The 18,205-nt window shown below is 34.1% G+C and overlaps 1 pseudogene across 3 annotated transcripts in view; it reads left to right on the top strand.

Annotated features, from left to right (window-relative positions):
* The window catches only part of LOC149069225 (ecto-NOX disulfide-thiol exchanger 2 pseudogene), a 58,212-nt pseudogene that overhangs the window by 4,364 nt on the left and 35,643 nt on the right, over positions 1–18,205 (top strand). For 2 of the 3 annotated variants that reach the window (XR_016195155.1, XR_016195153.1), the window contains exon 2: positions 14,469–14,558. The product of XR_016195155.1 is annotated as an ecto-NOX disulfide-thiol exchanger 2 pseudogene, transcript variant X3 (transcript). The remainder of the gene's footprint in view (positions 1–14,468; positions 14,559–18,205) is intronic. The other variant, XR_016195154.1, reaches the window with a different exon arrangement.

The raw sequence follows: 18,205 nt of genomic DNA, 5'->3' as shown, positions 1-18,205 counted from the left end.
AAGACATGCTGCAGTTTTATTTTGAAAAGGGTTGAGGGTTAACAAAAATATTCTTGTCAATTTCACTGCTCCCATTTATAAATATCTGCTCCGAATCCCATATTTTGCTGCTCCAAAATTGCTCCAAATCTCGAATTTGCTGCTCCAAAACTGCTCAGAATCCTGAATTGTGCTGCTCCAAAGCTGCTTCGAAATAGACTTAGTCACTTCCCACCCCTGCTTAACAGTGTAAGTGTCAATTAGATATCACGGGACGTACCACCTTCTGATTCTTAATAAGAATCGCTTCTTAACTATGGATTTGATCTTAAGTTAAGAATCGAGAGGGAATTTTTTGCTATCACATTCTTAACTAAGAATCGTTTTTGTTCAGTAAAAAATAAGAATAGAGTTAAGACCGAAGCTGCCCACTTCTTAGCTCGATTCTTAGTAAACAATTTTTTCTTTCATGGGAGATAACTTCTTTCTTTAATAGAAGTTTTTTTTTATGATTCATATTTTGAAAAATGGAGGAGAAAAATTTGACAATGCATTTTTATTTCCAAATAAGGAATTCGTTAGACTTTTTAAAGTTATATCGAAAAGTTATCTGAAGGTTGTGTGGGAGAGTTGAAAACAGTGTTGGAGTCTATATACAGCACATATATGTTGATAATAGTGATAAAATATCTGATTATTTTGATAAAGTTTGATAAATTTTGTTATATTTTACCAGTGAGTATGCATAATTCTCAAATTCTCAATCCATAAATATCATGATAAAGGAGTCATAAATACAATTTTTTTTCATATTATGGGAACTTGTAGATTTGAAATTTTTTATTAGTTTAATATTTCAGAGAAAATTGAATTTCTTCTATAGATAGATTCAAGATTCTATAGATAGATTAGAGCGAGAGATATAACTCTAATCGGCCAAAATATAATTGTACATAAAAATCATCATTAACCTGCTGCTGTGTTTTTTTCATGTGCTTCAGTGTATGTAAAAAAGCCAACATTACAGAAGTGATGACCATTTTTAATATTGATGTATTATGCTGTAACACCTGTTATAGGGATAAACAAAACGAAACTCTCAACAAATGTATAGTCATTCAGTAAGCACGCTAGTTCTACGATATTAATTGAATTAGAAGGAAAACTGAAAAAAGAGGATGAAAAACAATGACAATTACATCCAACGCTTCCTCCCAGCGTTGAAAATAAAAATAATTATGGACCTAATAACTTCAGATGCTATTAGCAAGATCATTGGTGAAAATCATTGTCTTAAGAATTCAGGAGCAGATAGTAAAAAAGACATGTACAGTATCACATTCATTTTGCCATGACAGTTAATTTAAAGAATCATTAAGCATATTATAAAAATTATTGTTAGTCTTGTAATGTTCGCTTCACTTACATACATAATGTAAACATAATGACTCATTTATTGCATCAACCATGGTTTGACGATTATGGATAATGACCTACAAATGATAGATTCACGGTATATGAGCAAAATTTATCAAACTTACCGAATTGGCCTGTGATTATTCATATAATAATAGCTCTTTATCACTTTCGCCGTAACATATATGGCATAGTCCCTTTTTATGAAGGGTGGCAGGGATCCATCCTGTTGAATGAATCTTTGGATTTGAATCGTATCGGATGATTAAGTATGGATATGTTTGTTTTTTGCTGCAACATATTGAAAAAATATGTATTTATTATTTCTCAACCATATTCACATCTGCTGAAATAATCTCCGTCATTTTTTCAGGCTAGCGTCACTCTAAAGTTCCTTTTCTTCTCCCCCCATCTTGTCAACAAGTTAATTTTTAGCTTGGTGCTGATTGGTCAATGGCAAAATTTCCCAGAAGGGAAATTTTTTTGCCTGTCCATCGTCACATGACCTTAAGAATAACTTTTAACAATCACACCGTGGTTGCATTCGGAGCTCTATTCTTAACGTGATTGTTACGGGCCGATTCTTACGTATGGATGATTGGTTATTAAGAATCAGAAGGTGATACACCCCTTAGTCATGTAATCCTTTAACAATCACAAGTAAAATATTTCATTTGTACTTGAATGTGGTAAAATTACTTTTCAAGGTCGCGTGATCACGATAGAAGGTAGAAAGAATTAAAAAAAGAGAAAAGTCTGAGAGGTTTTTCTTTTTACTTTTTTCTTTGAAACTGAGAAAGAATTCATCCCACAGGATGTGTGAATTAAATTTTTATGCATTTTCTAAAATTCCAGGTATATGACCCTCTGAGTATCTATTGTATAGAAGGGCCTGTGGCTTTTTCATCTTATTAGTGAAGGTCTCTTTCCTCTGTCGTACTTGTACAGAGGGTCTTTGGAGCACAATAGGATAAAAATCCTTGCCTTACATGAAAAGAGGAAATTTTTATAATTATTTCGCAAAGCTGTTGAGTCTTGGTAACACTGTTTTAAAAGGAGCGAAGGATAGTACACATTGCTATGTGTACTTTTGGCATATAGCTGTTGATGCAGCGAAGGTGACATCACCCAGATTATTGTATCTTATATAGACAAAGTACACTTTGTGTTTATTCAGTGTACAGCTGCTAATAGTCTGTTGTATTTTTTGAGTATAGTAGAACCTCGATTAACCAGACTAATAGTGAAAAGGTGAACATAATTAACCTCCGAAAATATTAAAAAGAAAAAAGCGTTTAAAATTTGAAAAAATGTTTCTTTTACCAGTTTAAAATTAAAATTCAGTGTATATAAATACAAAGGCCACAACACGCAAATTGCCCATCAAGTTGGCTGAAAAAAAAAAAAAAAGATGCTCGTACAATAATATGGATTTCAAATATAATCGAAATAGAGCAATTCGATATAGAAGCACATATCATGAAACAAAAAAATAAATGTATAGTACACTGCTTATAAAAAGATTATGGTTGTCTTATTCAAGTATGGATATCTCCTCGATTTATCCAACTCTGTCTATTGTACTTTTTTTTAAGCATATCAATTGTGTTGGCTTATCTCTCCAGGGGTTGTGAATTCTATTTTATTTATTGACAACTCTAGAGAAAAACTCCCTGCTACATCACAACCTGGAGTTGTCCCTTACTAAACAATATTGGTGTCCCCTTGTCGTAGCAGTTGATTAACTATGTATTAATAACTCGTGGTCTATCATGTGTTATTAATACGGATATATATTCATATTATCCATGCAGAAAAAATTACTTATTGAATGATACACACTTCTAATATATATACTGGGTTTCACGCATTGATGGCAGAAATACAGTGGAACCTCGTTAATCCAGACTAATGGTGATCATTGATAACCAAAAAAACACTATTTTCCCTGTCAACCATTCTGGTCCAGCCAATTAGCCATGCAGTCATCTGACCTAATCAGAAGTTAAACCATTCCTTATCTTTTATTTCCAAGAAAAGGCAATACTTTTTGACTAAGTTACCTGTATTTTCCTATTATTGGTTGTAAATCTGTCACTGGGGTGATTGAAGCTCTGATCTCCCAGGACAATGTCTGGTTCTTCACATTGGGGGAAACTGCTGTTTCACCGTGTTGATATGGAGGTTCAGCTCAGAATGGAGGGGACAGTTCTGTAAAAGAATGAAATGTGGGGGGGGGGGAGCAAAATAGAAAAGTTTGTTCTCGTCACAACCTTCATAAAATCTTACATAACCGGTGAAAAAAAGAAATAAAAATGGATGACACAGACAGAGAAGAGCTGAACATGAAATTTTCGTAGCACTGTTAATCCGCGTATGGATAATCAATGTTCTGCTGTACATTTATTCAGACCTGCCAACTCTCTGGATTTAGGCAGAAAATTAGATTTACCGCGAGCTACATTGTCGTGACGTCATTGACTGCCGTTGTTGGCAAAGATGTGACTGTTTACATAGCGTTTATCGGCAATCGGTTGCTAAAATTACTGTATAATCGTTATTGTATTCCACTAACAGCCATGCAGTAAATGCAAGTTTTTTCGTCAGCAGCTTTGTATTTGAAATTTATTGTTTTCCCCTGATTAAATGTCTTCAGAAAGAAAATATAAAACTGCTTTTAAGAATTCATATACCCAAGATTATCAATCATAGATAGCATCCACAAAAAGAAACGTGTTTTATGAACAGTATATACATGTGATTTGTCTATTGTGCATAGACAGAATGACACTGAATTATATTTTGCTCAAAGACAATGCAGAACCTGCCTTGGGGGGAGGAATGGAACTTTTTCTTATTAGATATATTTAAAAAAATAAATTTTCCGAAAAAAATTTATTTTTGTTTTATTAGTGCCAGGGGCCCTCGGGAGAATTGGGGAATTTCTAGATTCCAATGATTGGCACGTCTGATTTATTTACTGTATGGCTTATATATGCATACCTAACTATGTAGCTGCTCCAGGTGTCAGCATTAAGGTCCCTGTATACCTTGAACCACATTTCCGCAGGTTTGTGGGGGGGGGGGGGCATTGTGCCAGCTCAAAAGCGATCAACGGCGTAATACATAAGTACCAAAGAAAAGTGCTGTGAAAGAAAATTAATCAAAGATCATCAAAAAACTGATAAAGGGGAAGGAAAAAATTCAAAATTTCATTCGAACCAGCGGGCATTGAAGTACTTATTCTGCACGATACCACCTGGGTACTACAATCACAAATCCTGTTAATTCAATTATTTTTCCAATGAATTTTATTTTTTATATTTGTAAAAAAAAGTAAATGGTGCTAATGTGTGTTGTGTTCATTTTAGTGAATACTTAGAATGGGGGGGGGGGATTTTAGCAGCATACACTCTTTGACTTGATTGTTGTTTTTCTCTGGATATTATCGTTGAATACATAAGATGTGAATATTTCAGTCCAGTAAAGAGGAAAAAACAATTTAAAAAAAGTGGTGAACAAAAGGCCTGTTGTGCTTCGGATTGTAACCCAAAGTCTTGACCCTGATACGAGAGGAATAAACATATTTTTTACTGTTAAATATATATGCAAACTCTATATTTATCAGCAATTTCAGATCCGGGGTTGCCTGTTTGTGTATGATCTGTATCGTAGACAAGTGCAGACCAGAGGAAATTAAGGAAGTTACATCTCTTCCGAATCACTAAATGCTGGTGTTCAATTTGTTGCATCAATTGCTCATCTTGCCCTACCAGTGCTCTACTAGCCGGACTGCAGCATCTGGTTTCCTATGCATCTGGATAAATTTTATGGGTAGGCCAGGGATACATCTTAATGATTATCAGCAATTCCAGTGAAAGTTGCAGCTCCAACTTCAAGTTTGCTTTCTTGGAACTTTTTTTTTTAAATTAAAGTTAGGTAAACCAGAAATGCCATGGCCATCCTAGTTATAGGTATCTTGGAAGTGGTGTGTGATTCGTTTTTTTTTTTTTAATTCTTATTTGTTTTTTTTTTAATTATCTTATTTGTTTTTGTTGAAAGTCTAAAAATTAGTTCAATGTTGGTCATTCCGTGTTAAGCAAGAGTGTTCGACAAATTTAAAAAAAAAGTGTATTTTTTACAAATGGTAACAAAAGGTTCGCAAATTATTCTAGATTAATTTTCAATACAACTCGAGTATCTATTGCACGAAGTAAAAGTTAAATTCTGGTAAAAAGGCTTATATTTAATTTTGGGGCATTGGCGAAGCTGCCAATTTTATGGGTAAGTAGATATTTTTTAATTTGAAAAGAAATATATGAGTGACCTTGAAGAATAGCTCAGTTTTCCTCATTTAGAATATGTAGTCAAACTCGGTTGTGATGCCACCATCCGTCCCAAAGAATTTTGGGATATTTTTTATTCAAGAAAATTAGATTTTACGCGAGCTTTCACATCCTGACGTCAATGACTGCCATCGTCATTAGGGAAAACACCCATAGAGGACATTCGTGGTAATTTCCGTCGAGCAGCCGTTAAAGTCTTGGTGACCGCATTTAAGCAACTGGCAAAGGCATGACATTGTTTACGTAGCGTTTATTGACAATCATTTATCAGGGGCATGACCTTGGTTTCCGAAATTCCTGTGTAATTGTTATTGTATTCCATTAACAGCTGTGCGGTAAACACAAGTTTTTTCATCAGCAGCTATGCATTTTGAAGTTTTTAAATTTTTTCCTCTGATTAAATGTCTGTCTTCAGAAAGAAAATATAAAACTTCAAGCTATATAAAGCTTTTAAGAGTTCATATACTCAAGATTATCACTGATAGTATCCACGAAAGGAAACTTATGTTTTATGAACAGTATATAGATATGATTTCTCTATTGTGTATGGAACGATTGACATGGCATTATATTCTGCTCAGGGGCAATGCAAAATCTGCCTTGTGTGTGTGGGGGGGGGGGGGGGGTACCCCCTCAGGAGAATTTCCAAAAGTTTGCATGTCTGGGTATGTAAAATAAGAAGTAAAATTTTTTCCTGGTATAAGAAATGGATTGTTTTTAATCTTTTTGTGTGCTTTACTTTGAACGCTCCAGCCAAGAAATAGAGGGCGAAACCTCAGCCCTCCATGGGCACGAGAAATAGAGGGCAAAACCTCAGCCCATCATTTTGACGGACGCGAGAGGAAAAGCGTTAAATGGTAATGACCATTGAGTATACAAAACATGCACTGTGTTGAAAAACTTACCTTGGCAACACTAAACAAATTAGTGCAGTATGCTCATTGTACACTTTTCCTTGTCATTAAGTTTGATTCTTTGAATATAGGTTGGTTGTTTAGCTTTGAGGTCACTATAAATGTTCATCTATTCATGAGAAACATACTTTCTATATCCCCTGAACATTGAAGGACTGGACACACTTCGCTTCCCATCTCAAGGAGATATTGAAGCGTTCCTGAAAGATAGGTGTATCTTAAATTTTATCAAATGAGTATGATGTATATCTATATAAATTTTTGTATAGCAGAATAACAAGTCTGCCTACAAGCATATAAATCAACAAAACAATTTTAATGAATCATGGTCTAAGAATCAGTCTAAATTAATATTGTAGCATATTTATCACGTCTGGACTTGCTAGCCAAAGTTCCATTGGGGGTGGTCCATCTGCATATGTTAGATGTCAAGTTGAAGTCTTGTAAGCCATACGAAAATATGTCAGGTCTGTATCACATGGGAGTCTTGGTCCAAGTCAGCCAATGTTCAGTCATCCAGGTGTTTTAGCTTAATCTAGGTGCACATTGCAGTTCCATAAGTATGCTATACATCTTTATTCTCCTGAGCAAATACGAGAATTTCATCATTACCAAAGCTACATCAGTTGGCTAGTTGATTATGGGTGACATTTATCCACCACATTCACATGTTTAAGTGTTTATTAAAATTCACCATGCAATGCTGCATGGCTGCAAGTTGTAGACACTCCCTGGTATCAGCTTTACTGGTCTGGAAGGCTGAAATTCACCCTGCTTTTTCCATAGTCCACCTTGCTTGTCGTACAGCAAGTATAGGCTAGTCTAAAAATTAAATCAAATTTTGAATATGCGAGAAATTCAGACTTCTTTAGTGTGCTGAGATATGTCACTGTACTCCAATTTACCTGGGTCCCGGGACCCAGATTATTCGAAAAATCTGGGTCCTTTGAGTGAAAGTGGGTCCTTTGAGTGAAAGTGGGTCCTTTTCATAAAAAATTTATCTTGAAAAAAATTATGCCTAACCCTATAATTCACTGGGGTAGCTGAATTTTCTTTCAGCATGTCCCAGGTCTTTGATCACCTGCTTATATTTCTTCATTGAGACTTGATTGGTGGATCATGTTCTAGGTAGGAGAAGATAGGCTATCTGTGAATCAAGTAATTCATTTCTAAAAACCTGTTCTATCCAAATGTTCATTTACTTTCACTGTCTACTAGTAGGAAAAGCTTGCAAAGAAGCTCATTAGCACTGAGAATTTAACAGATGTAATTCCTCACATGTAATAAATCTAAAACGTTTCTCCCATTTAGAACGCTTTCCTACTTAGTACAACTTATTTTCGTGGTCCTAACAATAAGTAATTCTCATTAAGATTTCCTTTTTAAAGTGTTTTCTTATTTACATCGTTTTTATGACGATTTTTTGAAAAACGTTATAAGCAGGATGTACTTTAATTAACAGTTGAAGGCACACATTTACATATTTACTAATAATCAATCTATAAATTCCCTTCTGATTGATTTTATATTTTGATAAAAAAATCTTAGCACTTTCAATATCTTCTGATAAAATTTAAAAGCAAATTAGATTCTCTCTCTCCTCTTTGACACTTATCTTATGATTCCCTATTCATACTTTGGTTTTCCTAGTAAAATAATTTTATTTTCCCTTCCCGATAGTCCACCATTCTGATCTGTTACCATTTAACTGCCACATATTTTAACACCTGACTATGGAAGGTATGTCAGATTTGTGTTGGAGAAACTTAACAGTGTGTTCATGTGTGTGCCCAGTATTTGCCGTGTTTTCTGTTCAGTAGGTGGTGACATCTATCTAGCGCAGTAATTAGATACTTTCTGAAACATGAGGGTGAATTTTATGTCCTCCCCCCCCCCCCCCCCAAGTCCAGAGCCCGCGACACTAGACCCACCTGTCTTTCCACACTCTCAGTTGCGGCCCTGCATTTATCCTTCAAACTGGTAATGCGTGCAGTTGATGTTTAATGTATGCATATTTGTGTTATAGGTCTGTGTGATCGCTGTGGCAACCATAAGTTTTTCCAAAGGAATAGCCAACTCAAAATTTGAAATCATGTTTTTAGCCGATTACCATTGCGCAATCACAGGTTCTGTACCCGAATTTTCGCCAAAAGAAAAATTTGGGGGTGTTATAAGGGATATCCCCCCGAGATAAAAAATTTGAAATATTTTTGTAGGGAATTAAAATATTGGAATTAAATTATTATTTTTTATACTGTTTGTGAGGAATTAGATCCTGGTGCCCTTCCAAAAGCCGATTATGTGTACACACCCATGATTTTTGAGATGCAAAACGGTGACTACCACATAGCAGCTAGATGACAAAACTGGATATTCACGGTCGGGTTTTTATTATTGGTTTTCTATGATATTGGGAAAGTTTTGCAATTTGGATGGGCATTCCAATCCTTTACGATTAAAAGAAAATGCACATTCACAATATTGTTGGAGCAAGACAAATTTACGCCATATAGATGTGGTCTTTGAATATCGGCAGATAGCCACGAAAGTACTGTAATTTCCCGTATGTAACAAAAAGGGGGTAAATTTGAAACTTCTGTACACTGACTCATTCAGAAAAGCAACTATAGTCCATTTCAGGTTAACTTTGCCGTGAAGGGGAAGCTACGAGGGAACCGCATCACTCGTTGCTATAGGAACGAAAGCCTCTTAACCATTGTATCGATGCGTGGCCTCGGTAAGGTATGGCCGATTCTCGCCAATCTCACTGAGAAAAATATTTTTACGTGTAACGTAATTGCACAGTTAAATTAGTAATAATTATAGAATTAAAAGAAAACCATTGCCGACACTTTCAGAAATTAAAGTGAGGTTTTTGTAATCATTTGTTTTGTTTTTTGATTAGAAAGTGTTTTAAAATTTAGAAAAAATAATTATCTTCTATCAGTGTGTCACTTACTCTTCATTGATGTGCCGTAAGTAACACTAGAAATTTCAAAAAACAGTCATGTTTCTGCGATATTTCCCTTCCCTCAGCTGAAATTTATTTACGAAAAAAAATCCAAACTATATTATGAAAGCAACGTATAATTTTAAAATACCGTATATTAACCATGGCTCTCAAAAACTTGGGTATTTTTAATTTTTTCTTCAATTTAAATGGAAAAAATTAATATTAAATAAAATTGAGAAGAAGCAGATTAACTCTGTTTTCACGTGTAAATGCAGGAATAGCATCAAATAATGATACGGAAAAGTTTAGAATTTTTCTACTCACTTTTCTTGCTGAAAATTTCGTCGCTCGACCTTTCCCGAACGGTATACGTTGATGCCACTTGTTTTCACGACAGCTTTAGTCTTTCGTTACGGTTGATGTGCTGCTCATGGTTATTACGGATGATTCTTATCGAGTTTTGTTTACAGCGAGTATTTAAAAACCAAAAATATAGTATACGGGAATGGAAGAGCAGAGAACTTTAGCGTGGCTATCTCTGGTGAAAATAAAGACACAACTGTCACATAAAAGATGAAAGCCCAAACCACTGTGGACCCCCCCCCCCCTTTTCTCATTTATTTTATCTGAAGAGACACTAAAGGCAGGGGGCATCGAGAGAAACAGGTGGGTGGAAGATGGCGTCCGTTCATGTGAGTGGAAGTCACGACTCTGTCAACACTCTCCGTGATCGGAAACTAAAACTATTCCATAAACATGGCGAAAAATAATTTAAAAAAGAGGAAAACCTAACCAAAACTTCTGCACCCATAAACAGCCTCTCACAATAGTATCGGCAATCTCGTGGAAGAGAAACACTTGTAATCTATGAGTGAATATCTGAACTCACTGAGCCTATTTTTTGGAGAAAATAAAACTGATTGAATATTCCTTTGTATGTAAGCCTATAACTGCATATAAAACAGAGAAAAATTGTATCGTTATGGAAAATTCAACCAAATAATGGAAAAAAAAAATACAGTATACAATTGTGTAACGTAAAAAACTCAACAGTGATATTGGCGGGGAAAATTTCTAGGATATCGCGCCAGAGTGTCGTTGCCGTTGCTATGGATTTTTGATAATGGAAACCAATATTTTTTACAATTTAAAAATTTTAAACAATTAAACAACGGTTCAAAACGATGTTTTTTCAGTATTTTTTTCAAAACCATAGAAAAAATTGAAGAGACGGGATAGAATTATCTGTGGTTGCAAGTACATTGTTTTGTCCAAAAGTTTTTTTTGTTACCAAATCATTTCTGTCCTTTTGCTTTAGCGTGGGTCAATCTTATAGGATGCTCTGCGGAGACCTTGGGGCTCCTTATGCACTCTGCAAAGGCTCTGCTGCCTCTCGAGGAAAATATAAAAAATAGTAAAAATTATCAGTAACATTGAATAATTAAAAAATTGGCCTGCGGGCTCCGCCATAGAATTTTTTTACTTAAAAGGGCTCCGCAAGTCAAAGAAGGTTGAGAACCGCTGTTGTAGGATATTGAAATAGTGGCGTGAAAAAAAAACAAATTATTTTTGAATTTTTTCATAAATTTAAAGAAATGAATTTCTGAAAGACTTTTTAAATATTATGCTGTGATTATGTTGTTTAAGGGGTACACCCCGTCATCCTACTTTTTTTAATTTTTTGAGCTATGTAGGCTATGTATTTTTGGTTAGGGAGAGTCAGGGAAATGATCGAGCAGATTTTGCTGGGAACCCTGATTTGGTATATATCATATGTAAAATTTGGCATATATATTTGTATATCTATAAACCTGTTTTCTCTCTATGTATAACCACCTCTCACCCTCCACTCCATGCAGGAGGAAAAGTATTTAAAAACCGGGAGATTATTTGATTAAACTCAAATCTAAGTCAACAAAGATGATGTAAAACGAATGTTTTCCATATAACATGTTTTTTATTACACCTGCACCTGTTTTATCAGCTTATGTAGCTGGAAGGTAATGGATCTTTTAGTTTTCAGACTGAAAATCACCTTTGTCTTGGAATTGACAAATTCTTGGGTTTGTGTAGAATCAATTTATACAGATTCTTGATAATGTTTTGTTTTTTCAGATCAGTCTGGTTTATTCGTGTTTTTTTTACCTAAGTTGATTCTATAATGAATTATAGAATTTTCATACTTGCAAGTTCAAATTTCAATAAATGTGAAGTAATGTGATGAATAAGGATTCTGATAGTAATAGTGTATGTTTGTGATCCTGGCCATTGTAAAGGTAAGCAGGTTTGAAGGTTGCTTGATAAGTAAATGTAAAATTATGACATCTGATGTAATCTGATGTAAAATAATGTTTCCTTTTCGAAGGGGTTTCAATTCCTCTCACCATAAACACTTGCTTTAGCAATATTTCAATTTCTTAATCTCGTTGGGAAAGTATTTTCTGTAATGCAACAATGGCTTTGAAAAATTAAACTCCTTATAACCCCCACCCGAAAGTAGAATATGCAAAAAAAACATTGCAGAACGATCATGGAAAGAGTTTCAAGAAGTTCAAGTACTATTATAGGAATTTTTACTGCAAGATCTTTTCAGTGGGCTAAGGGATTGTTGCAGAACAATTGTCATACGCAAAGAAGGGTTTTATAGTTCTACCCCTCCCCTTCCCCCCTTGAGTCAAGATTATAGTGTTATTTTACAGAAAAGGGGGTAAACCCCCCCCCCCATCAATAAGGGAAAAAAAATCTGAACGTCCCTTGAGAAAATTCTGCATATGCCTATGTGCAGATCAATGTAAAATATTTTGCTTTGGGGTTTATATTTAACTTTCGAGACACTTCCAGGTGAGAGACTTACAAAGCCCTATTCATCAAATTTGTCTATTGCAACATTGTATTTCTGCGATCGAGCCGTTGTCTTGTTATAACAGGAGTTATCCGTGTTTCAGTTTTGGCTATTTCATTTACAGCTGTTTTTTCAAATTTTCCAGAATTTTGCCATGATATTTTCAGACTTTAGACTGGTCTTTGTGTAAGCACCATAATTTCCTGCGGGTAATCTACGTCTCCAAATTTACTTTCAGTGGGAAAATATATATATATATATATAATTTTTAATTTAGACTAACAGAGCAACTGTTAGTCTAAAGCTATAAGTAGCTTTTCTACATAATAGAACTCTGTTGCACATTAATTTTACATAGACATCAAATTTAATTTTAGTGTTTGAATTCTTCACTAGTAGTTCATGATACAACTACAAAGTAATCTCGAACACTTTTGACTTGGTGGAGGGGCCCTGGGCAGGGAAAAGTAAACAGAAGACCTCAACTTGGGAAAGAATGTCTCATTTTTTTTCAACAAAGACATTTTGTTTAAATTTCAAGCCCTAAATTAGTAGAGGTCATGCTTTCTATGATTATTTATTATCCGTGCCCGTTACACTTTGACCTTGCAGTATTTGTAATCTTTGACGTATCAATATATTTTTTGCCAGATATGCCCTGGGGGGGGGGCGAAGTGCTTACGTTGCTTCTTGCGAGAGAGCCTGGGTGTCTCACGGTTTCTTCAGTGGAGACCATACAGAAATGAGATCTAGCTTGAGCAGTCCCCAACGTTCCAAAAACCATAGTCGGTAAATGAACTTCCCTAGCGTAACTTAAACTGTTCCGTTTGGGTATATAGGAATTTATGGTGACTTTTAAGCATATGGCAATGCTGTTAACAAGTTTTTTTAATGGGAGCCATAAAAATAGTCTGTTCCACTTTCTCAAATTTTTTCATAGTGACGAGTTAAGCAGAGTAAACGAGGGTTTAGTAGCATTGTTGTCTCTTTTTTTTTTCAAACCTAGCACAACTCAGGTCTATCGCCATAGGCAATTTACTACCTAGTGAGTTGTGCCGGAAGTGTACGTGCGTGCACCTAACAGTCTGAGTGCGTATCTAGTGTTATGTATGAGAAAAAAAAAAAAAGCATTGTTGTCGATGAGAGGTGGAAGGGCCTGAAGAAAAATGATGACTTAACCAGAGCGATGACTTATTAGGGTGATGACTTAACAAGGTTTCACTGTATATATGGAGCATCAGAATATAGCCACAGCCGTTAGAAAATCTAAGAATGAGAAATTCTGGTCTCTTTATATCACTTTCAATAACTAAGATGCTTTATATGAAAAAAAATATATACACATTCAGACCACTTTTGTGAGACTTTTTGGAAAAAACTACTTATACCATTTGAAGATATACCATCAGAATGTCCCCAAGAATATAAAATGAATTTTAATTTCAATTACCTTTAACTTTTCAATTACATTATTAGCCATTTTCAAAATTGGCTAATAATGAACCAATATATATTTTTCAAGGAAAAAAATTATATTTAGGTCACTTTTTATTTGATTTTTGAAAAAAACCAAACTATTTTTTTTTTTTTTTTTTTTTTTTTAACCACTTTGTTAAAACCAAGGTTTAAATCAAACAACCCTGCCCGTGAGTGTCCTCAACGGGGGAGTTTTACTGTAAAAAATGCCATCTAATTCATCTTCAACCTGCACAGCTTTTCACTTTTCTAAACCAATGTTTTATCTCTGCATGAAAGTTTTCCTGTTTCCAGTGTGATGCATTGCAAGCTTGGTGCAATATAAAAAAAATAAACCACTTAGGTCTTTTGTACTTGAATTTTTTTTTTTTTTTTAATGTTTTGAGGTGTGGTGCTTCTAGGTATAATGATCCATGTGGTACTTACCTTACTTATCAAGCAACCCTAGTGTTTGACTTAGTCTGCAATAGTAAACATGCTTTTTAATGGGTGTTGCAGATTTTTTAGCATTTTGCAAGACTAAAATTTTTTCACTCCTCCAGTAGCTGTTCCTTAGCTGTTTACCATTGGGTGGATGAATTTTATTGAAGATCAAGCTTTTTGTTATTGCTAGTTCATAGACTATGTTCCTGGTAAGTCAAATTCTTATTCATCTTTTTTCTTCACAATGCTGTATTGTAAACATAATTTAGACATGGATGGCACTAATTCTTTCTGTTCAGTTCTTGCGGAAGGTAATTTTTTCACCAACGAAGGTCATTACTATAGTTTTTTTTACTTATATATTTCATATTACTGTTATATCTCAGCTAACAAAGATAATTCATTCTGGAATCACTTTCATTAGTCGAAACACTATTTCCCATAGGTTTCTACAGAAAATTAGTTTGTTCTAGATATTGCCCACAATTTAAAGACGTTTAGAAAAACACTAAGGTGCACTATAAAATAGGACTGGCTGAAGGTTAAAATTGACAGTTTCAAAATTGGATAAATGTTCATTTAGAAGATGATATATATATACTGAATATCTTATTTTACACTATATACACGACCAATACCAGCTTTAGTAGACTGAAGCTGTAATTGTAGCTGTGTATTACAACCTGTCGATTTCATGGGTGTCCCCATCCATTTGTGACTTGGTCAGCTCATTTCTGCATCTGATGCATGCAGATGGAAAAAATTAGCTCCTGGAATACCCAGGGTGTTCTGTTTGGTAAGTTTTGCGCTAAAAATGTGCTCTAAAAAATTAGGCTCTTTAAAAAATTTTCTATTAACTGAATCTTTTGTCTCATATGAAATGATTCAAAACGTTTCTGAAAGAGAAGTGGGGGTACATGTGGAAAAAGATCTGCCTCATTAAATAATGCAGGTATACAAGTTAATTTTGGGCTCTAGTGGCAGTAATTCTTATGATGATCACCATTAAAATTCAGCTCACTGCACTGCTGCTTTATGTTAGCATGTGCATCCATATCAACAAAAATGTTTTTAAACAATGAAATCAAAAATTTCTATATTTTAAAATCAATGGCAGGCCAGACAGAACCTCTAAACAGGCCATAATTTGCCCATCACTGTACTAGAAAACAATGACTCAAGTTGTCGTTATCCCTCAAACAAGAGGCTGTTAAAAATGTTCCAAAACACAAGAGACAGGAAAAATAATCTGCAGAGGCAGAAAAATCACACTTCTTTTTTAGCTGAAAAATTTGTAAGCTGAGGTATTGCTGCATTCGTTTATGTGTATATGTAAATGAGTGAAGGATTAATTTCAGTTTAAAACCACACAAGGAAATTTTGGTCTCAAATTTCTTAGAACTTAAATAGGATATGATTTAGAGAATTTGTCAAGATAATCAGTTTTGCTATTAAAAACAAATATTTTGAAGGGTAACCATGATGGCCCATGAAGGTATTGTGGAACGATTTCCCTTATATACTTAGTCTTCTGAACAGAGGAAAATTTATCAGTGTCAAATTTTATGCCTCAGTGATGTTTTATTTATTTTCTTTAAACATAATGTATTATATATTTTCATTCAAAGTCTTCCTTTTTTAGTCAGGGTTAACTGCGAGACACGGTTTCTCCAGTCAGTTAACCCCTTGACTGCAGAATGTTTTAGAAAAATGCATCAAAAATTGTCTTTTTTCCGCTGTTTAATTTTGTGCATTATATCAATAAAAAAAAAGGATATTCCTTTTGGCCTTTAAGGTGAAAAGAAAAACTGTCCAATCACAAACATTGTACTTTTCAGTTGCCCAAACATCGGGCGACACAGGTAAGGGTTAATCCCTAATCTAGCATTTTAATTTAGACATGCTTCATTTGCTAACAGAACGTCAGGTTTTTCTTTTTGTTCCTTTAGATTGATATCTATTTGTGTTATGTTGCTCAAAAAGAAAGTTTATAAATCCAACATTTTGTTTCTAAATTCAAATTTCAGGTTCTGCAAGAATTTTTCTCTTGTTATAGGAATGGTATTTTATTTTTATTCACTTGATATATATGATTATTTCTCAATGCAGAACATTTTTTTTTATAAAACGTTTCAAAGTAACATGTGTATGATTAAGAAATTTTGAAGTTATTCTATATATATTTTTAAAAAAATGTGTATATATTTGATTAAAATGAATCCTTTTTGTTATTCTTCTATGAGTGAGGGAAGTTAAAGAAAAAAAGGCATTGCATTGTCTTGAGGAATCTTGTTTCATTATTTCCTCACTTTGATATCTTTCAGATTTTCATCTGGTGCATTAACATTATTTACCAGTATATTTTTCAGCACAAAACCTCTTCCGAATATCCAAGAAAAATTAATGGAGCTTTATCGTTAATTAATGCAGGTATATTCAAATAAATTCAAACTTGAGTTTAAAAAACTCCAATCAAAAAAAAAAAAATTAATTCAGGAAATGAACTTATGGATTCAGGTAAGTGAGCAAGAAAGAAAAGTTTACAATTCGGTTGAGAGATTGGGTAACTGAGGTCATGAACTATTCACATGTGAAGAGGCTTGTAAATTTTGCATTGTATCGAGAATTCTTGACTTTTTTTCTTTTCTTTTTTTTTTGTGTGGAAAGAAAGGTTCAAATTTTTTTCTTTTCTCTGATACTTAAGGAGCTAGGTGAACTCCAAATATTGTTTTTTTAATACTTATTTTATTTGTTTATTTTATTTATTATTATTTGCACTTGGAAACTTAAGTAAATTTAAGTGGTCCGTGACACACTCTCAGATCACTTGAGCGACTTGAGGCACATTTATGAATCACTAGTAACCTGGAGCATAGTTCCAGATCATTTAAGTCTTGTTCTTTTGCATCCATTCAATGCATCCTATTTCCCTGTTCATTTTTATAACATCGTCACAAACAAAATTTAACCTCTTGAAAGAGAAGTTATTGAATGTAATTTTATTACAAGGGGGAAAAATGTGCTATCAAAGATACTTGCAATAGAAAACACTATATAATGACTAATCTTTACTTTTTTTTCATTCATTTTACTGAATTTCATAATTAGGCTTAGTTTTTTCCTTTTAAAATAAGAAAACATTGCATTGTGCAAGCACCAGTTTTGTGTGGAAAATCAATTGAAAAAAATTAAGCATTTAAGTGTAATATGGCAGAAAAAAAAGTCATTTTAAAATCTTGTGGACTACCCATTAAAACCCCTTACAAGTGGAAGACTGGTGAGTATCCAGCTCAGCCATATGGATTTCCACCTTTGTGTGTGAAATTTTTTACCGTCAGAAATTAATTTAATAAATGGGAAGGTCACGTTTCTCCCCCCCCCCCCCCCCCCCCCTCCCGGATGGGGGAAAATGTTCAAAATGAGACTGGGTATCGAAAGGTTAAGCACCCTGGCCTAAATAGGCATTATTGTGTTCAAGCATACGATCCATGTATTAATTTTGGTAATATATCTCTATCTTTCAGTAATTTCTACTAATTGGTATACACTGGTACCTGTTCTAATTATCAAAATTTATCATTGGCTGGTTTAATTTTTTTTTAGATTTGAAATAAGTGGTTATCCATATATGGTAAAACCTTGTTATAATAGACTGATAGACGCTGTGATGGTGGTTGTTCATTTTAATGAAAGTCTTGTTTATAACTAATAATTCTTCTAGGGTGAAATGTAACAAAGTGTTTCTATAATAAATTATCTATAATACCGGCTTAATTTTTAGAAAACCCAATGAGAAAGTTGTTTCCCTGTGTCTCTTAAAGTGAACAAAAATTCCACATTTCTGAGTAATATTTGC

This window comes from Pholcus phalangioides, unplaced genomic scaffold (assembly GCF_987345545.1).
Source record: "Pholcus phalangioides strain wild (caught in Gottingen) unplaced genomic scaffold, Ppha-v1.0 ptg000024l_1, whole genome shotgun sequence".
Lineage (NCBI taxonomy): Eukaryota > Metazoa > Arthropoda > Arachnida > Araneae > Pholcidae > Pholcus > Pholcus phalangioides.
This window is presented reverse-complemented; position numbering and strand designations above follow the sequence as displayed.